Raw genomic sequence first — 22,834 nt, 5'->3', positions numbered from 1 at the left:
GTTTTCAACTTCAAACGAGTCTGGAATGAAGCTACAAGTTGTTTCCAACTTCAATCTAGTCAATAATAAAGCTACAAGTTGATTTCAAGCTCAAACGAGTCAAGAATGAAACTACAAGTTGATTCCAATTTCAAACAACAAAAAATGAAACTACAAGTTGTTTTTCACTTCAAACGAGTCTGGAATTAAGCTACAAGTTGTTTCCAACTTCAATCTAGTCAATAATGAAGCTACAAGTGGTTTTACAAGCTCAAACGAGTCAAAAATAAACTACAATTTGATTCCAATTTCAAACAACCAAAAATGAAGCTACAAGTTGTTTTCAATTTCAAACGAGTTTGGAATTAAACTACAACTTGTTTCCAACTTCAATCTAGTCAATAATGAAGCTACAAGTTGTTTTCGGGCTCAAACGAGTCAAGAATGAAAGTACAAGTTGATTCGAATTTCAAACAACCAAAATGAAGCTACAAGTTGTTTCAACCTAGTCAATAATGAAGCTAAAAATTGTTTCCGTGCACAAACGAGTCAAGAATGAAACTACAAGTTGATTCCAATTTCAAACAACCGAAAATGAAGCTACAAGTAATTTTCAGTTTCAAACGAGTCTGGAATGAAGCTACAAGTTGTTTCCAACTTCAATCTAGTCAATAATAAAGCTACAAGTTGTTTTCAAGCTCAAACGAGTCAAGAATGAAACTACAAGTTGATTCCAATTTCAAACAACCGAAAATGAAAGCTACAAGTTGTTTTCAACTTCAAACGAGTCTGGAATGAAGCTACAAGTTGTTTCCAACTTCAATCTAGTCAATAATAAAGCTACAAGTTGTTTTCAAGCTCAAACGAGTCAAGAATGAAACTACAAGTTGATTCCAATTTCAAACAACCAAAAATGAAGCTACAAGTTGTTTTCAACTTCAAACGAGTCTGGAATGAAGCTACAAGTTGTTTCCAACTTCAATCTAGTCAATAATAAAGCTACAAGTTGTTTTCAAGCTCAAACGAGTCAAGAATGAAACTACAAGTTGATTCCAATTTCAAACAACCGAAAATGAAGCTACAAGTGTTTTCAGTTTCAAACGAGTCTGGAATGAAGCTACAAGTTGTTTCCAACTTCAATCTAGTCAATAATAAAGCTACAAGTTGATTTCAAGCTCAAACGAGTCAAGAATGAAACTACAAGTTGATTCCAATTTCAAACAACCAAAAATGAAGCTACAAGTTGTTTTCAACTTCAAACGAGTCTGGAATGAAGCTACAAGTTGTTTCCAACTTCAATCTAGTCAATAATAAAGCTACAAGTTGATTTCAAGCTCAAACGAGTCAAGAATGAAACTACAAGTTGATTCCAATTTCAAACAACCAAAAATGAAGCTACAAGTTGTTTCAACTTCAAACGAGTCTGGAATGAACTACAAGTTGTTTCCAACTTCAATCTAGTCAATAATGAAGCTAAAAGTTGTTTCAAGCTCAAACGAGTCAAGAATGAAACTACAAGTTGATTCCAATTTCAAACAACCGAAAATGAAGCTACAAGTAATTTTCAGTTTCAAACGAGTCTGGAATGAAGCTACAAGTTGTTTCCAACTTCAATCTAGTCAATAATAAAGCTACAAGTTGATTTCAAGCTCAAACGAGTCAAGAATGAAACTACAAGTTGATTCCAATTTCAAACAACCAAAATGAAGCTACAAGTTGTTTTCAACTTCAAACGATTCTGGAATGAAGCTACAAGTTGTTTCCAACTTCAATCTAGTCAATAATGAAGCTAAAATTGTTTCCGTCACAAACGAGTCAAGAATGAAACTACAAGTTGATTCCAATTTCAAACAACCGAAAATGAAGCTACAAGTAATTTTCAGTTTCAAACGAGTCTGGAATGAAGCTACAAGTTGTTTCCAACTTCAATCTAGTCAATAATAAAGCTACAAGTTGTTTTCAAGCTCAAACGAGTCAAGAATGAAACTACAAGTTGATTCCAATTTCAAACAACCAAAAATGAAGCTACAAGTTGTTTTCACTTCAAACGAGTCTGGAATGAAGCTACAAGTTGTTTCCAACTTCAATCTAGTCAATAATAAAGCTACAAGTTGTTTTCAAGCTCAAACGAGTCAAAATGAAACTACAAGTTGATTCCAATTTCAAACAACCGAAAATGAAGCTACAAGTAATTTTCAGTTTCAAACGAGTCTGGAATGAAGCTACAAGTTGTTTCCAACTTCAATCTAGTCAATAATAAAGCTACAAGTTGATTTCAAGCTCAAACGAGTCAAGAATGAAACTACAAGTTGATTCCAATTTCAAACAACCAAAAATGAAACTACAAGTTGTTTTCAACTTCAAACGAGTCTGGAATGAAGCTACAAGTTGTTTCCAACTTCAATCTAGTCAATAATAAAGCTACAAGTTGTTTCAAGCTCAAACGAGTCAAGAATGAAACTACAAGTTGATTCCAATTTCAAACAACCAAAAATGAAGCTACAAGTTGTTTTCAACTTCAAACGAGTCTGGAATGAAGCTACAAGTTGTTTCCAACTTCAATCTAGTCAATAATAAAGCTACAAGTTGATTTCAAGCTCAAACGAGTCAAGAATGAAACTACAAGTTGATTCCAATTTCAAACAACCAAAAATGAAGCTACAAGTTGTTTTCAACTTCAAACGAGTCTGGAATGAAGCTACAAGTTGTTTCCAACTTCAATCTAGTCAATAATGAAGCTAAAAGTTGTTTCCAAGCTCAAACGAGTCAAGAATGAAACTACAAGTTGATTCCAATTTCAAACAACCGAAAATGAAGCTACAAGTAATTTTCAGTTTCAAACGAGTCTGGAATGAAGCTACAAGTTGTTTCCAACTTCAATCTAGTCAATAATAAAGCTACAAGTTGTTTTCAAGCTCAAACGAGTCAAGAATGAAACTACAAGTTGATTCCAATTTCAAACAACCAAAAATGAAACTACAAGTTGTTTTCAACTTCAAACGAGTCTGGAATGAAGCTACAAGTTGTTTCCAACTTCAATCTAGTCAATAATAAAGCTACAAGTTGATTTCAAGCTCAAACGAGTCAAGAATGAAACTACAAGTTGATTCCAATTTCAAACAACCAAAAATGAAACTACAAGTTGTTTTCAACTTCAAACGAGTCTGGAATGAAGCTACAAGTTGTTTCCAACTTCAATCTAGTCAATAATAAAGCTACAAGTTGATTTCAAGCTCAAACGAGTCAAGAATGAAACTACAAGTTGATTCCAATTTCAAACAACCAAAATGAAGCTACAAGTTGTTTTCAACTTCAAACGAGTCTGGAATGAAGCTACAAGTTGTTTCCAACTTCAATCTAGTCAATAATAAAGCTACAAGTTGATTTCAAGCTCAAACGAGTCAAGAATGAAACTACAAGTTGATTCCAATTTCAAACAACCAAAAATGAAACTACAAGTTTTTTCAACTTCAAACGAGTCTGGAATAAGCTACAAGTTGTTTCCAACTTCAATCTAGTCAATAATGAAGCTCAAGTTGTTTACAAGCTCAAACGAGTCAAAAATAAACTACAATTGATTCCAATTTCAAACAACCAAAAATGAAGCTACAAGTTGTTTTCAATTTCAAACGAGTTTGGAATTAAACTACAACTTGTTTCCAACTTCAATCTAGTCAATAATGAAGCTACAAGTTGTTTTCGGCTCAAACGAGTCAAGAATGAAAGTACAAGTTGATTCATATTTCAAACAACCAAAATGAAGCTACAAGTTGTTTCCAACTTCAATCTAGTCAATAATGAAGCTAAAAATTGTTTCCGTGCACAAACGAGTCAAAATGAAACTACAAGTTGATTCCAATTTCAAACAACCGAAAATGAAGCTACAAGTAATTTTTAGTTTCAAACGAGTCTGGAATGAAGCTACAAGTTGTTTCCAACTTCAATCTAGTCAATAATAAAGCTAAAAGTTGATTTCAAGCTCAAACGAGTCAAGAATGAAACTACAAGTTGATTCCAATTTCAAACAACCAAAAATGAAGCTACAAGTTGTTTTCAACTTCAAACGAGTCTGGAATGAAGCTACAAGTTGTTTCCAACTTCAATCTAGTCAATAATAAAGCTACAAGTTGTTTCAAGCTCAAACGAGTCAAGAATGAAACTACAAGTTGATTCCAATTTCAAACAACCGAAAATGAAGCTACAAGTAATTTTCATTTCAAACGAGTCTGGAATGAAGCTACAAGTTGTTTCCAACTTCAATCTAGTCAATAATAAAGCTACAAGTTGATTTCAAGCTCAAACGAGTCAAGAATGAAACTACAAGTTGATTCCAATTTCAAACAACCAAAAATGAAGCTACAAGTTGTTTTCAACTTCAAACGAGTCTGGAATAAGCTACAAGTTGTTTCCAACTTCAATCTAGTCAATAATGAAGCTAAAAGTTGTTTCCGTGCACAAACGAGTCAAGAATGAAACTACAAGTTGATTCCAATTTCAAACAACCGAAAATGAAGCTACAAGTAATTTTCAGTTTCAAACGAGTCTGGAATGAAGCTACAAGTTGTTTCCAACTTCAATCTAGTCAATAATAAAGCTACAAGTTGTTTTCAAGCTCAAACGAGTCAAGAATGAAACTACAAGTTGATTCCAATTTCAAACAACCGAAAATGAAGCTACAAGTTGTTTTCAACTTCAAACGAGTCTGGAATGAAGCTACAAGTTGTTTCCAACTTCAATCTAGTCAATAATAAAGCTACAAGTTGTTTTCAAGCTCAAACGAGTCAAAATGAAACTACAAGTTAATTCCAATTTCAAACAACCGAAAATGAAGCTACAAGTAATTTTCAGTTTCAAACGAGTCTGGAATGAAGCTACAAGTTGTTTCCAACTTCAATCTAGTCAATAATAAAGCTACAAGTTGTTTCAAGCTCAAACGAGTCAAGAATGAAACTACAAGTTGATTCCAATTTCAAACAACCAAAAATGAAACTACAAGTTGTTTTCAACTTCAAACGAGTCTGGAATAAAGCTACAAGTTGTTTCCAACTTCAATCTAGTCAATAATAAAGCTACAAGTTGATTTCAAGCTCAAACGAGTCAAGAATGAAACTACAAGTTGATTCCAATTTCAAACAACCAAAATGAAGCTACAAGTTGTTTTCAACTTCAAACGAGTCTGGAATGAAGCTACAAGTTGTTTCCAACTTCAATCTAGTCAATAATAAAGCTACAAGTTGATTTCAAGCTCAAACGAGTCAAGAATGAAACTACAAGTTGATTCCAATTTCAAACAACCAAAAATGAAGCTACAAGTTGTTTTCAACTTCAAACGAGTCTGGAATGAAGCTACAAGTTGTTTCCAACTTCAATCTAGTCAATAATGAAGCTACAAGTTGTTTCAAGCTCAAACGAGTCAAGAATGAAACTACAAGTTGATTCCAATTTCAAACAACCGAAAATGAAGCTACAAGTAATTTTCAGTTTCAAACGAGTCTGGAATGAAGCTACAAGTTGTTTCCAACTTCAATCTAGTCAATAATAAAGCTACAAGTTGTTTTCAAGCTCAAACGAGTCAAGAATGAAACTACAAGTTGATTCCAATTTCAAACAACCAAAATGAACTACAAGTTGTTTTCAACTTCAAACGAGTCTGGAATGAAGCTACAAGTTGTTTCCAACTTCAATCTAGTCAATAATAAAGCTACAAGTTGATTTCAAGCTCAAACGAGTCAAGAATGAAACTACAAGTTGATTCCAATTTCAAACAACCAAAAATGAAACTACAAGTTGTTTTCAACTTCAAACGAGTCTGGAATGAAGCTACAAGTTGTTTCCAACTTCAATCTAGTCAATAATAAAGCTACAAGTTGATTTCAAGCTCAAACGAGTCAAGAATGAAACTACAAGTTGATTCCAATTTCAAACAACCAAAAATGAAACTACAAGTTGTTTTCAACTTCAAACGAGTCTGGAATGAAGCTACAAGTTGTTTCCAACTTCAATCTAGTCAATAATAAAGCTACAAGTTGATTTCAAGCTCAAACGAGTCAAGAATGAAACTACAAGTTGATTCCAATTTCAAACAACCAAAATGAAACTACAAGTTTTTCAACTTCAAACGAGTCTGGAATGAAGCTACAAGTTGTTTCCAACTTCAATCTAGTCAATAATGAAGCTCAAGTGGTTTCAAGCTCAAACGAGTCAAAAATAAACTACAATTTGATTCCAATTTCAAACAACCAAAAATGAAGCTACAAGTTGTTTTCAATTTCAAACGAGTTTGGAATTAAACTACAAGTTGTTTCCAACTTCAATCTAGTCAATAATGAAGCTACAAGTTGTTTTCGGGCTCAAACGAGTCAAGAATGAAACTACAAGTTGATTCAATTTCAAACAACCAAAAATGAAGCTACAAGTTGTTTCCAACTTCAATCTAGTCAATAATGAAGCTAAAAATTGTTTCCGTGCACAAACGAGTCAAGAATGAAACTACAAGTTGATTCCAATTTCAAACAACCGAAAATGAAGCTACAAGTAATTTTCAGTTTCAAACGAGTCTGGAATGAAGCTACAAGTTGTTTCCAACTTCAATCTAGTCAATAATAAAGCTACAAGTTGTTTCAAGCTCAAACGAGTCAAGAATGAAACTACAAGTTGATTCCAATTTCAAACAACCAAAAATGAAGCTACAAGTTGTTTTCAACTTCAAACGAGTCTGGAATGAAGCTACAAGTTGTTTCCAACTTCAATCTAGTCAATAATAAAGCTACAAGTTGTTTCCAAGCTCAAACGAGTCAAGAATGAAACTACAAGTTGATTCCAATTTCAAACAACCGAAAATGAAGCTACAAGTAATTTTCAGTTTCAAACGAGTCTGGAATGAAGCTACAAGTTGTTTCCAACTTCAATCTAGTCAATAATAAAGCTACAAGTTGATTTCAAGCTCAAACGAGTCAAGAATGAAACTACAAGTTGATTCCAATTTCAAACAACCAAAATGAAGCTACAAGTTGTTTTCAACTTCAAACGAGTCTGGAATGAAGCTACAAGTTGTTTCCAACTTCAATCTAGTCAATAATGAAGCTAAAAATTGTTTCCGTGCACAAACGAGTCAAGAATGAAACTACAAGTTGATTCCAATTTCAAACAACCGAAAATGAAGCTACAAGTAATTTTCAGTTTCAAACGAGTCTGGAATGAAGCTACAAGTTGTTTCCAACTTCAATCTAGTCAATAATAAAGCTACAAGTTGTTTTCAAGCTCAAACGAGTCAAGAATGAAACTACAAGTTGATTCCAATTTCAAACAACCGAAAATGAAGCTACAAGTTGTTTTCAACTTCAAACGAGTCTGGAATGAAGCTACAAGTTGTTTCCAACTTCAATCTAGTCAATAATAAAGCTACAAGTTGTTTCAAGCTCAAACGAGTCAAAAATGAAACTACAAGTTGATTCCAATTTCAAACAACCGAAAATGAAGCTACAAGTAATTTTTCAGTTTCAAACGAGTCTGGAATGAAGCTACAAGTTGTTTCCAACTTCAATCTAGTCAATAATAAAGCTACAAGTTGATTTCAAGCTCAAACGAGTCAAGAATGAAACTACAAGTTGATTCCAATTTCAAACAACCAAAAATGAAACTACAAGTTGTTTTCAACTTCAAACGAGTCTGGAATGAAGCTACAAGTTGTTTCCAACTTCAATCTAGTCAATAATAAAGCTACAAGTTGATTTCAAGCTCAAACGAGTCAAGAATGAAACTACAAGTTGATTCCAATTTCAAACAACCAAAAATGAAGCTACAAGTTGTTTTCAACTTCAAACGAGTCTGGAATGAAGCTACAAGTTGTTTCCAACTTCAATCTAGTCAATAATAAAGCTACAAGTTGATTTCAAGCTCAAACGAGTCAAGAATGAAACTACAAGTTGATTCCAATTTCAAACAACCAAAAATGAAGCTACAAGTTGTTTTCAACTTCAAACGAGTCTGGAATGAAGCTACAAGTTGTTTCCAACTTCAATCTAGTCAATAATAAAGCTAAAGTTGTTTCAAGCTCAAACGAGTCAAGAATGAAACTACAAGTTGATTCCAATTTCAAACAACCGAAAATGAAGCTACAAGTAATTTTCAGTTTCAAACGAGTCTGGAATGAAGCTACAAGTTGTTTCCAACTTCAATCTAGTCAATAATAAAGCTACAAGTTGTTTTCAAGCTCAAACGAGTCAAGAATGAAACTACAAGTTGATTCCAATTTCAAACAACCAAAATGAAACTACAAGTTGTTTTCAACTTCAAACGAGTCTGGAATGAAGCTACAAGTTGTTTCCAACTTCAATCTAGTCAATAATAAAGCTACAAGTTGTTTTCAAGCTCAAACGAGTCAAGAATGAAACTACAAGTTGATTCCAATTTCAAACAACCAAAAATGAAGCTACAAGTTGTTTTCAACTTCAAACGAGTCTGGAATGAAGCTACAAGTTGTTTCCAACTTCAATCTAGTCAATAATAAAGCTACAAGTTGATTTCAAGCTCAAACGAGTCAAGAATGAAACTACAAGTTGATTCCAATTTCAAACAACCAAAAATGAAACTACAAGTTGTTTTCAACTTCAAACGAGTCTGGAATGAAGCTACAAGTTGTTTCCAACTTCAATCTAGTCAATAATAAAGCTACAAGTTGATTTCAAGCTCAAACGAGTCAAGAATGAAACTACAAGTTAATTCCAATTTCAAACAACCAAAAATGAAACTACAAGTTTTTAACTTCAAATGAGTCTGGAATTAAGATGCAAGTTGTTTCCGACTTCAATCTAGTCAATAATGAAGCTCGAAGTGGTTTACAAGCTCAAACGAGTCAAAAATAAACTACAATTTGATTCCAATTTCAAACAACCAAAAATGAAGCTACAAGTTGTTTTCAATTTCAAACGAGTTTGGAATTAAACTACAAGTGTTTCCAACTTCAATCTAGTCAATAATGAAGCTACAAGTTGTTTTCGGGCTCAACGAGTCAAGAATGAAAGTACAAGTTGATTCAATTTCAAACAACCAAAAATGAAGCTACAAGTTGTTTCCAACTTCAATCTAGTCAATAATGAAGCTAAAAATTGTTTCCGTGCACAAACGAGTCAAGAATGAAACTACAAGTTGATTCCAATTTCAAACAACCGAAAATGAAGCTACAAGTAATTTTCAGTTTCAAACGAGTCTGGAATGAAGCTACAAGTTGTTTCCAACTTCAATCTAGTCAATAATAAAGCTACAAGTTGATTTCAAGCTCAAACGAGTCAAGAATGAAACTACAAGTTGATTCCAATTTCAAACAACCAAAATGAAACTACAAGTTGTTTTCAACTTCAAACGAGTCTGGAATGAAGCTACAAGTTGTTTCCAACTTCAATCTAGTCAATAATAAAGCTACAAGTTGATTTCAAGCTCAAACGAGTCAAGAATGAAACTACAAGTTGATTCCAATTTCAAACAACCAAAAATGAAACTACAAGTTGTTTTCAACTTCAAACGAGTCTGGAATGAAGCTACAAGTTGTTTCCAACTTCAATCCAGTCAATAATAAAGCTACAAGTTGATTTCAAGCTCAAACGAGTCAAGAATGAAAGTACAAGTTGATTCGAATTTCAAACAACCAAAAATGAAGCTACAAGTTGTTCAATCTAGTCAATAATGAAGGTAAAAATTGTTTCTGTGCCCAAACGAGTCAAGAATGAAACTACAAGTTGATTCCAATTTCAAAAAACCGAAAATGAAGCTACAAGTAATTGACAGTTTCAAACGAGTCTGGAATGAAGCTACAAGTTGTTTCCAACTTCAATCTAGTCAATAATAAAGCTACAAGTTGTTTTCAAGCTCAAACGAGTCAAGAATGAAACTACAAGTTGATTCCAATTTCAAACAACCGAAAATGAAGCTACAAGTAATTTTCAGTTTCAAACGAGTCTGGAATGAAGCTACAAGTTGTTTCCAACTTCAATCTAGTCAATAATAAAGCTACAAGTTGTTTTCAAGCTCAAACGAGTCAAGAATGAAACTACAAGTTGATTCCAATTTCAAACAACCGAAAATGAAGCTACAAGTAATTTTCAGTTTCAAACGAGTCTGGAATGAAGCTACAAGTTGTTTCCAACTTCAATCTAGTCAATAATAAAGCTACAAGTTGATTTCAAGCTCAAACGAGTCAAGAATGAAACTACAAGTTGATTCCAATTTCAAACAACCAAAAATGAAACTACAAGTTGTTTTCAACTTCAAACGAGTCTGGAATGAAGCTACAAGTTGTTTCCAACTTCAATCTAGTCAATAATAAAGCTACAAGTTGATTTCAAGCTCAAACGAGTCAAGAATGAAACTACAAGTTGATTCCAATTTCAAACAACCAAAAATGAAGCTACAAGTTGTTTTCAACTTCAAACGAGTCTGGAATGAAGCTACAAGTTGTTTCCAACTTCAATCTAGTCAATAATGAAGCTAAAAGTTGTTTCAAGCTCAAACGAGTCAAGAATGAAACTACAAGTTGATTCCAATTTCAAACAACCGAAAATGAAGCTACAAGTTGTTTTCAACTTCAAACGAGTCTGGAATGAAGCTACAAGTTGTTTCCAACTTCAATCTAGTCAATAATAAAGCTACAAGTTGTTTTCAAGCTCAAACGAGTCAAGAATGAAACTACAAGTTGATTCCAATTTCAAACAACCAAAAATGAAACTACAAGTTGTTTTCAACTTCAAACGAGTCTGGAATGAAGCTACAAGTTGTTTCCAACTTCAATCTAGTCAATAATAAAGCTACAAGTTGATTTCAAGCTCAAACGAGTCAAGAATGAAACTACAAGTTGATTCCAATTTCAAACAACCAAAAATGAAACTACAAGTTGTTTTCAACTTCAAACGAGTCTGGAATGAAGCTACAAGTTGTTTCCAACTTCAATCTAGTCAATAATAAAGCTACAAGTTAATTCCAATTTCAAACAACAAAAAATGAAACTACAAGTTGTTTTCAACTTCAAATGAGTCTGGAATTAAGCTGGAAGTTGTTTCCGACTTCAATCTAGTCAATAATGAAGCTCCAAGTTGTTTACAAGCTCAAACGATCAAAATAAACTACAATTTGATTCCAATTTCAAACAACCAAAAATGAAGCTACAAGTTGTTTTCAATTTCAAACGTGTTTGGAATTAAACTACAACTTGTTTCCAACTTCAATCTAGTCAATAATGAAGCTAAAGTTGTTTTCGGGCTCAAACGAGTCAAGAATGAAAGTACAAGTTGATTCCAATTTCAAACAACCAAAAATGAAGCTACAAGTTGTTCAATCTAGTCAATAATGAAGCTAAAAATTGTTTCCGTGCACAAACGAGTCAAGAATGAAACTACAAGTTGATTCCAATTTCAAACAACCGAAAATGAAGCTACAAGTAATTTTCAGTTTCAAACGAGTCTGGAATGAAGCTACAAGTTGTTTCCAACTTCAATCTAGTCAATAATAAAGCTACAAGTTGTTTTCAAGCTCAAACGAGTCAAGAATGAAACTACAAGTTGATTCCAATTTCAAACAACCGAAAATGAAACTACAAGTTGTTTTCAACTTCAAACGAGTCTGGAATGAAGCTACAAGTTGTTTCCAACTTCAATCTAGTCAATAATAAAGCTACAAGTTGTTTTCAAGCTCAAACGAGTCAAGAATGAAACTACAAGTTGATTCCAATTTAAAACAACCGAAAATGAAGCTACAAGTAATTTTCAGTTTCAAACGAGTCTGGAATGAAGCTACAAGTTGTTTCCAACTTCAATCTAGTCAATAATAAAGCTACAAGTTGATTTCAAGCTCAAACGAGTCAAGAATGAAACTACAAGTTGATTCCAATTTCAAACAACCAAAAATGAAACTACAAGTTGTTTTCAACTTCAAACGAGTCTGGAATGAAGCTACAAGTTGTTTCCAACTTCAATCTAGTCAATAATAAAGCTACAAGTTGATTTCAAGCTCAAACGAGTCAAGAATGAAACTACAAGTTGATTCCAATTTCAAACAACCAAAAATGAAACTACAAGTTGTTTTCAACTTCAAACGAGTCTGGAATGAAGCTACAAGTTGTTTCCAACTTCAATCTAGTCAATAATAAAGCTACAAGTTGATTTCAAGCTCAAACGAGTCAAGAATGAAACTACAAGTTGATTCCAATTTCAAACAACCAAAAATGAAGCTACAAGTTGTTCAATCTAGTCAATAATGAAGGTAAAAATTGTTTCTGTGCCCAAACGAGTCAAGAATGAAACTACAAGTTGATTCCAATTTCAAACAACCGAAAATGAAGCTACAAGTAATTGACAGTTTCAAACGAGTCTAGAATGAAGCTACAAGTTGTTTCCAACTTCAATCTAGTCAATAATAAAGCTACAAGTTGTTTCAAGCTCAAACGAGTCAAAAATGAAACTACAAGTTGATTCCAATTTCAAACAACCGAAAATGAAGCTACAAGTAATTTTCAGTTTCAAACGAGTCTGGAATGAAGCTACAAGTTGTTTCCAACTTCAATCTAGTCAATAATAAAGCTACAAGTTGTTTTCAAGCTCAAACGAGTCAAGAATGAAACTACAAGTTGATTCCAATTTCAAACAACCGAAAATGAAGCTACAAGTAATTTTCAGTTTCAAACGAGTCTGGAATGAAGCTACAAGTTGTTTCCAACTTCAATCTAGTCAATAATAAAGCTACAAGTTGATTTCAAGCTCAAACGAGTCAAGAATGAAACTACAAGTTGATTCCAATTTCAAACAACCAAAAATGAAACTACAAGTTGTTTTCAACTTCAAACGAGTCTGGAATGAAGCTACAAGTTGTTTCCAACTTCAATCTAGTCAATAATAAAGCTACAAGTTGATTTCAAGCTCAAACGAGTCAAGAATGAAACTACAAGTTGATTCCAATTTCAAACAACCAAAAATGAAGCTACAAGTTGTTTTCAACTTCAAACGAGTCTGGAATGAAGCTACAAGTTGTTTCCAACTTCAATCTAGTCAATAATGAAGCTAAAGTTGTTTCGTGCACAAACGAGTCAAGAATGAAACTACAAGTTGATTCCAATTTCAAACAACCGAAAATGAAGCTACAAGTAATTTTCAGTTTCAAACGAGTCTGGAATGAAGCTACAAGTTGTTTCCAACTTCAATCTAGTCAATAATAAAGCTACAAGTTGTTTTCAAGCTCAAACGAGTCAAGAATGAAACTACAAGTTGATTCCAATTTCAAACAACCAAAAATGAAACTACAAGTGTTTTCAACTTCAAACGAGTCTGGAATGAAGCTACAAGTTGTTTCCAACTTCAATCTAGTCAATAATAAAGCTACAAGTTGATTTCAAGCTCAAACGAGTCAAGAATGAAACTACAAGTTGATTCCAATTTCAAACAACCAAAAATGAAACTACAAGTTGTTTTCAACTTCAAACGAGTCTGGAATGAAGCTACAAGTTGTTTCCAACTTCAATCTAGTCAATAATAAAGCTACAAGTTGATTTCAAGCTCAAACGAGTCAAGAATGAAACTACAAGTTGATTCCAATTTCAAACAACCAAAAATGAAACTACAAGTTGTTTTCACTTCAAATGAGTCTGGAATTAAGCTACAAGTTGTTTCCAACTTCAATCTAGTCAATAATGAAGCTACAAGTGGTTTACAAGCTCAAACGAATCAAAAATAATACTACAATTGATTCCAATTTCAAACAACCAAAAATGAAGCTACAAGTTGTTTTCAATTTCAAACGTGTTTGGAATTAAACTACAACTTGTTTCCAACTTCAATCTAGTCAATAATGAAGCTACAAGTTGTTTTCGGCTCAAACGAGTCAAGAATGAAAGTACAAGTTGATTCAATTTCAAACAACCAAAAATGAAGCTACAAGTTGTTCAATCTAGTCAATAATGAAGCTAAAAATTGTTTCCGTGCACAAACGAGTCAAGAATGAAACTACAAGTTGATTCCAATTTCAAACAACCGAAAATGAAGCTACAAGTAATTTTCAGTTTCAAACGAGTCTGGAATGAAGCTACAAGTTGTTTCCAACTTCAATCTAGTCAATAATAAAGCTACAAGTTGTTTTCAAGCTCAAACGAGTCAAGAATGAAACTACAAGTTGATTCCAATTTCAAACAACCGAAAATGAAACTACAAGTTGTTTTCAACTTCAAACGAGTCTGGAATGAAGCTACAAGTTGTTTCCAACTTCAATCTAGTCAATCAATAAAGCTACAAGTTGTTTTCAAGCTCAAACGAGTCAAAATGAAACTACAAGTTGATTCCAATTTCAAACAACCGAAAATGAAGCTACAAGTAATTTTCAGTTTCAAACGAGTCTGGAATGAAGCTACAAGTTGTTTCCAACTTCAATCTAGTCAATAATAAAGCTACAAGTTGTTTTCAAGCTCAAACGAGTCAAGAATGAAACTACAAGTTGATTCCAATTTCAAACAACCGAAAATGAAGCTACAAGTAATTTTCAGTTTCAAACGAGTCTGGAATGAAGCTACAAGTTGTTTCCAACTTCAATCTAGTCAATAATAAAGCTACAAGTTGATTTCAAGCTCAAACGAGTCAAGAATGAAACTACAAGTTGATTCCAATTTCAAACAACCAAAAATGAAACTACAAGTTGTTTTCAACTTCAAACGAGTCTGGAATGAAGCTACAAGTTGTTTCCAACTTCAATCTAGTCAATAATAAAGCTACAAGTTGATTTCAAGCTCAAACGAGTCAAGAATGAAACTACAAGTTGATTCCAATTTCAAACAACCAAAAATGAAGCTACAAGTTGTTTTCAACTTCAAACGAGTCTGGAATGAAGCTACAAGTTGTTTCCAACTTCAATCTAGTCAATAATGAAGCTAAAAGTTGTTTCCGCTGCTCAAACGAGTCAAGATTGAAACTACAAGTTGATTCCAATTTCAAACAACCGAAAATGAAGCTACAAGTTGTTTTCAACTTCAAACGAGTCTGGAATGAAGCTACAAGTTGTTTCCAACTTCAATCTAGTCAATAATAAAGCTACAAGTTGTTTTCAAGCTCAACGAGTCAAGAATGAAACTACAAGTTGATTCCAATTTCAAACAACCAAAAATGAAACTACAAGTTGTTTTCAACTTCAAACGAGTCTGGAATGAAGCTACAAGTTGTTTCCAACTTCAATCTAGTCAATAATAAAGCTACAAGTTGATTTCAAGCTCAAACGAGTCAAGAATGAAACTACAAGTTGATTCCAATTTCAAACAACCGAAAATGAACTACAAGTTATTTTCAACTTCAAACGAGTCTGGAATGAAGCTACAAGTTGTTTCCAACTTCAATCTAGTCAATAATAAAGCTACAAGTTGATTTCAAGCTCAAACGAGTCAAGAATGAAACTACAAGTTGATTCCAATTTCAAACAACCAAAAATGAAACTACAAGTTGTTTTCAACTTCAAACGAGTCTGGAATGAAGCTACAAGTTGTTTCCAACTTCAATCTAGTCAATAATGAAGCTCCAAGTGGTTTACAAGCTCAAACGAATCAAAAATAATACTACAATTTGATTCCAATTTCAAACAACCAAAAATGAAGCTACAAGTTGTTTTCAATTTCAAACGTGTTTGGAATTAAACTACAACTTGTTTCCAACTTCAATCTAGTCAATAATGAAGCTACAAGTTGTTTTCGGGCTCAAACGAGTCAAGAATGAAAGTACAAGTTGATTCGAATTTCAAACAACCAAAAATGAAGCTACAAGTTGTTCAATCTAGTCAATAATGAAGCTAAAAATTGTTTCCGTGCACAAACGAGTCAAGAATGAAACTACAAGTTGATTCCAATTTCAAACAACCGAAAATGAAGCTACAAGTAATTTTCAGTTTCAAACGAGTCTGGAATGAAGCTACAAGTTGTTTCCAACTTCAATCTAGTCAATAATAAAGCTACAAGTTGTTTTCAAGCTCAAACGAGTCAAGATGAAACTACAAGTTGATTCCAATTTCAAACAACCGAAAATGAAGCTACAAGTTGTTTTCAACTTCAAACGAGTCTGGAATGAAGCTACAAGTTGTTTCCAACTTCAATCTAGTCAATCATAAAGCTACAAGTTGTTTTCAAGCTCAAACGAGTCAAAAATGAAACTACAAGTTGATTCCAATTTAAAACAACCGAAAATGAAGCTACAAGTAATTTTCAGTTTCAAACGAGTCTGGAATGAAGCTACAAGTTGTTTCCAACTTCAATCTAGTCAATAATAAAGCTACAAGTTGATTTCAAGCTCAAACGAGTCAAGAATAAAACTACAAGTTGATTCCAATTTCAAACAACCAAAAATGAAACTACAAGTTGTTTTCAACTTCAAACGAGTCTGGAATGAAGCTACAAGTTGTTTCCAACTTCAATCTAGTCAATAATAAAGCTACAAGTTGATTTCAAGCTCAAACGAGTCAAGAATGAAACTACAAGTTGATTCCAATTTCAAACAACCAAAAATGAAACTACAAGTTGTTTTCAACTTCAAACGAGTCTGGAATGAAGCTACAAGTTGTTTCCAACTTCAATCTAGTCAATAATAAAGCTACAAGTTGATTTCAAGCTCAAACGAGTCAAGAATGAAACTACAAGTTGATTCCAATTTCAAACAACCAAAAATGAAGCTACAAGTTGTTTCAATCTAGTCAATAATGAAGCTAAAAATTGTTTCCGTGCCCAACGAGTCAAGAATGAAACTACAAGTTGATTCCAATTTCAAACAACCGAAAATGAAGCTACAAGTAATTTTCAGTTTCAAACGAGTCTGGAATGAAGCTACAAGTTGTTTCCAACTTCAATCTAGTCAATAATAAAGCTACAAGTTGTTTTCAAGCTCAAACGAGTCAAAATGAAACTACAAGTTGATTCCAATTTCAAACAACCGAAAATGAAGCTACAAGTAATTTTCAGTTCAAACGAGTCTGGAATGAAGCTACAAGTTGTTTCCGACTTAAATCTAGTCAATAATAAAGCTACAAGTTGTTTTCAAGCTCAAACGAGTCAAGAATGAAACTACAAGTTGATTCCAATTTCAAACAACCGAAAATGAAGCTACAAGTAATTTTCAGTTTCAAACGAGTCTGGAATGAAGCTACAAGTTGTTTCCAACTTCAATCTAGTCAATAATAAAGCTACAAGTTGATTTCAAGCTCAAACGAGTCAAGAATGAAACTACAAGTTGATTCCAATTTCAAACAACCAAAAATGAAACTACAAGTTGTTTTCAACTTCAAACGAGTCTGGAATGAAGCTACAAGTTGTTTCCAACTTCAATCTAGTCAATAATAAAGCTACAAGTTGATTTCAAGCTCAAACGAGTCAAGAATGAAACTACAAGTTGATTCCAATTTCAAACAACCAAAAATGAAGCTACAAGTTGTTTTCAACTTCAAACGAGTCTGGAATGAAGCTACAAGTTGTTTCCAACTTCAATCTAGTCAATAATAAAGCTACAAGTTGTTTCAAGCTGCACAACGAGTCAAGAATGAAACTACAAGTTGATTCCAATTTCAAACAACCGAAAATGAAGCTACAAGTAATTTTCAGTTTCAAACGAGTCTGGAATGAAGCTACAAGTTGTTTCCAACTTCAATCTAGTCAATAATAAAGCTACAAGTTGTTTTCAAGCTCAAACGAGTCAAGAATGAAACTACAAGTTGATTCCAATTTCAAACAACCAAAAATGAAACTACAAGTTGTTTTCAACTTCAAACGAGTCTGGAATGAAGCTACAAGTTGTTTCCAACTTCAATCTAGTCAATAATAAAGCTACAAGTTGATTTCAAGCTCAAACGAGTCAAGAATGAAACTACAAGTTGATTCCAATTTCAAACAACCAAAAATGAAACTACAAGTTGTTTTCAACTTCAAACGAGTCTGGAATGAAGCTACAAGTTGTTTCCAACTTCAATCTAGTCAATAATAAAGCTACAAGTTGATTTCAAGCTCAAACGAGTCAAGAATGAAACTACAAGTTGATTCCAATTTCAAACAACCAAAAATGAAACTACAAGTTGTTTTCAACTTCAAACGAGTCTGGAATTAAGCTACAAGTTGTTTCCAACTTCAATCTAGTCAATAATGAAGCTACAAGTGTTTTCAAGCTCAAACGAGTCAAAAAAACTACAAGTTGATTCCAATTTCAAACAACCAAAAATGAAGCTACAAGTTGTTTTCAATTTCAAACGAGTTTGGAATTAAACTACAAGTTGTTTCCAACTTCAATCTAGTCAATAATGAAGCTACAAGTTGTTTCAGCTCAAACGAGTCAAGAATGAAACTACAAGTTGATTCCAATTTCAAACAACCAAAAATGAAGCTACAAGTTGTTCAATCTAGTCAATAATGAAGCTAAAAATTGTTTCCGTGCACAAACGAGTCAAGAATGAAACTACAAGTTGATTCCAATTTCAAACAACCGAAAATGAAGCTACAAGTAATTTTCAGTTTCAAACGAGTCTGGAATGAAGCTACAAGTTGTTTCCAACTTCAATCTAGTCAATAATAAAGCTACAAGTTGTTTTCAAGCTCAAACGAGTCAAGAATGAAACTACAAGTTGATTCCAATTTCAAACAACCGAAAATGAAACTACAAGTTGTTTTCAACTTCAAACGAGTCTGGAATGAAGCTACAAGTTGTTTCCAACTTCAATCTAGTCAATCATAAAGCTACAAGTTGTTTTCAAGCTCAAACGAGTCAAAAATGAAACTACAAGTTGATTCCAATTTCAAACAACCGAAAATGAAGCTACAAGTAATTTCAGTTTCAAACGAGTCTGGAATGAAGCTACAAGTTGTTTCCAACTTCAATCTAGTCAATAATAAAGCTACAAGTTGTTTCAAGCTCAAACGAGTCAAGAATGAAACTACAAGTTGATTCCAATTTCAAACAACCGAAAATGAAGCTACAAGTAATTTTCAGTTTCAAACGAGTCTGGAATGAAGCTACAAGTTGTTTCCAACTTCAATCTAGTCAATAATAAAGCTACAAGTTGTTTCAAGCTCAAACGAGTCAAGAATGAAACTACAAGTTGATTCCAATTTCAAACAACCAAAATGAAACTACAAGTTGTTTTCAATTTCAAACGAGTCTGGAATGAAGCTACAAGTTGTTTCCAACTTCAATCTAGTCAATAATAAAGCTACAAGTTGATTTCAAGCTCAAACGAGTCAAGAATGAAACTACAAGTTGATTCCAATTTCAAACAACCAAAATGAAACCTACAAGTTGTTTTCAACTTCAAACGATTCTGGAATGAATCTACAAGTTGTTTCCAACTTCAATCTTGTCAATAATGAAGCTAAAAATTGTTTCCGTGCACAAACGAGTCAAGAATGAAACTACAAGTTGATTCCAATTTCAAACAACCGAAAATGAAGCTACAGTTGTTTTCATTTCAACGAGTCTGGAATGAAGCTACAAGTTGTTTCCAACTTCAATCTAGTCAATAATAAAGCTACAAGTTGTTTTCAAGCTCAAACGAGTCAAGAATGAAACTACAAGTTGATTCCAATTTCAAACAACCAAAAATGAAACTACAAGTTGTTTTCAACTTCAAACGAGTCTGGAATGAAGCTACAAGTTGTTTCCAACTTCAATCTAGTCAATAATAAAGCTACAAGTTGATTTCAAGCTCAAACGAGTCAAGAATGAAACTACAAGTTGATTCCAATTTCAAACAACCAAAAATGAAACTACAAGTGTTTTCACACTTCAAACGAGTCTGGAATGAAGCTACAAGTTGTTTCCAACTTCAATCTAGTCAATAATAAAGCTACAAGTTGATTTCAAGCTCAAACGAGTCAAGAATGAAACTACAAGTTGATTCCAATTTCAAACAACAAAAATGAAACTACAAGTTGTTTTCAACTTCAAATGAGTCTGGAATATAAGAAGAAAAGTTGTTTCCAACTTCAATCTAGTCAATAATGAAGCTACAATGGTTTACAAGCTCAAACGAATCAAAAATAATACTACAATTTGATTCCAATTTCAAACAACCAAAAATGAAGCTACAAGTTGTTTTCAACTTCAAACGAGTTGGAATTAAACTACAAGTTGTTTCCAACTTCAATCTAGTCAAAATGAAGCTACAAGTTGTTTTCGGGCTCAAACGAGTCAAGAATGAACTACAAGTTGATTCCATTTCAAACAACCAAAAATGAAGCTACAAGTTGTTTCAATCTAGTCAATAATGAAGCTAAAAATTGGTTCGTGCACAAACGAGTCAAGAATGAAACTACAAGTTGATTCCAATTTCAAACAACCGAAATGAAGCTACAAGTAATTTTCAGTTTCAAACGAGTCTGGAATGAAGCTACAAGTTGTTTCCAACTTCAATCTAGTCAATAATAAAGCTACAAGTTGTTTTCAAGCTCAACGAGTCAAGATGAAACTACAAGTTGATTCCAATTTCAAACAACCAAAATGAAGCTACAATTGTATTTTCAGTTTCAAACGAGTCTGGAATGAAGCTACAAGTTGTTTCCAACTTCAATCTAGTCAATAATAAAGCTACAAGTTGGTTTCAAGCTCAAACGAGTCAAGAATGAAACTACAAGTTGATTCCAATTTCAAACAACCAAAAATGAAACTACAAGTTGTTTTCAACTTCAAACGAGTCTGGAATGAAGCTACAAGTTGTTTCCAACTTCAATCTAGTCAATAATAAAGCTACAAGTTGATTTCAAGCTCAAACGAGTCAAGAATGAAACTACAAGTTGATTCCAATTTCAAACAACCAAAAATGAAGCTACAAGTTGTTTTCAACTTCAAACGAGTCTGGAATGAAGCTACAAGTTGTTTCCAACTTCAATCTAGTCAATAATGAAGCTAAAAGTTGTTTCAAGCTCAAACGAGTCAAGAATGAAACTACAAGTTGATTCCAATTTCAAACAACCGAAATGAAGCTACAAGTAATTTCAGTTTCAAACGAGTCTGGAATGAAGCTACAAGTTGTTTCCAACTTCAATCTAGTCAATAATAAAGCTACAAGTTGATTTCAAGCTCAAACGAGTCAAGAATGAAACTACAAGTTAATTCCAATTTCAAACAACCAAAAATGAAACTACAAGTTGTTTTCAACTTCAAACGAGTCTGGAATGAAGCTACAAGTTGTTTCCAACTTCAATCTAGTCAATAATAAAGCTACAAGTTGATTTCAAGCTCAAACGAGTCAAGAATGAAACTACAAGTTGATTCCAATTTCAAACAACCAAAAATGAAACTACAAGTTGTTTTCAACTTCAAACGAGTCTGGAATGAAGCTACAAGTTGTTTCCAACTTCAATCTAGTCAATAATAAAGCTACAAGTTGATTTCAAGCTCAAACGAGTCAAGAATGAAACTACAAGTTGATTCCAATTTCAAACAACCAAAAATGAAACTACAAGTTGTTTTCAACTTCAAATGAGTCTGGAATTAAGCTGCAAGTTGTTTCCAACTTCAATCTAGTCAATAATGAAGCTCCAAGTGGTTTACAAGCTCAAACGAATCAAAAATAATACTACAATTTGATTCCAATTTCAAACAACCAAAAATGAAGCTACAAGTTGTTTTCAATTTCAAACGAGTTTGGAAATAAACTACAACTTGTTTCCAACTTCAATCTAGTCAATAATGAAGCTAAAAGTTGTTTTCGGGCTCAAACGAGTCAAGAATGAAACTACAAGTTGATTCGAATTTCAAACAACCAAAAATGAAGTACAAGTTGTTCAATCTAGTCAATAATGAAGCTAAAAGTTGTTTCCGTGCTCAAACGAGTCAAGAATGAAACTACAAGTTGATTCCAATTTCAAACAACCGAAAATGAAGCTACAAGTAATTTTCAGTTTCAAACGAGTCTGGAATGAAGCTACAAGTTGTTTCCAACTTCAATCTAGTCAATAATAAAGCTACAAGTTGTTTTCAAGCTCAAACGAGTCAAGAATGAAACTACAAGTTGATTCCAATTTCAAACAACCGAAAATGAAGCTACAAGTTGTTTTCAACTTCAAACGAGTCTGGAATGAAGCTACAAGTTGTTTCCAACTTCAATCTAGTCAATAATAAAGCTACAAGTTGTTTCAAGCTCAAACGAGTCAAGAATGAAACTACAAGTTGATTCCAATTTCAAACAACCAAAATGAAACTACAAGTTGTTTTCAACTTCAAACGAGTCTGGAATGAAGCTACAAGTTGTTTCCAACTTCAATCTAGTCAATAATAAAGCTACAAGTTGATTTCAAGCTCAAACGAGTCAAGAATGAAACTACAAGTTGATTCCAATTTCAAACAACCAAAAATGAAACTACAAGTTGTTTTTCAACTTCAAATGAGTCTGGAATTAAGCTGCAACAAGTTGTTTCCAACTTCAATCTAGTCAATAATGAAGCTCCAAGTGGTTTACAAGCTCAAACGATTCAAAAATAATACTACAATTTGATTCCAATTTCAAACAACCAAAATGAAGCTACAAGTTGTTTTCAATTTCAAACGAGTCTGGAATTAAACTACAAGTTGTTTCCAACTTCAATCTAGTCAATAATGAAGCTACAAGTTGTTTTCGGCTCAAACGAGTCAAGAATGAAACTACAAGTTGATTCAATTTCAAACAACCAAAAATGAAGCTACAAGTTGTTTCCAACTTCAATCTAGTCAATAATGAAGCTAAAAATTGTTTCCGTGCACAAACGAGTCAAGAATGAAACTACAAGTTGATTTCAATTTCAAACAACCGAAAATGAAGCTACAAGTAATTTTCAGTTTCAAACGAGTCTGGAATGAAGCTACAAGTTGTTTCCAACTTCAATCTAGTCAATAATAAA

Source organism: Daucus carota, chromosome 1 (assembly GCF_001625215.2).
Source record: "Daucus carota subsp. sativus chromosome 1, DH1 v3.0, whole genome shotgun sequence".
In the NCBI taxonomy this organism is placed as follows: domain Eukaryota; kingdom Viridiplantae; phylum Streptophyta; class Magnoliopsida; order Apiales; family Apiaceae; genus Daucus; species Daucus carota.
This window is presented reverse-complemented; position numbering follows the sequence as displayed.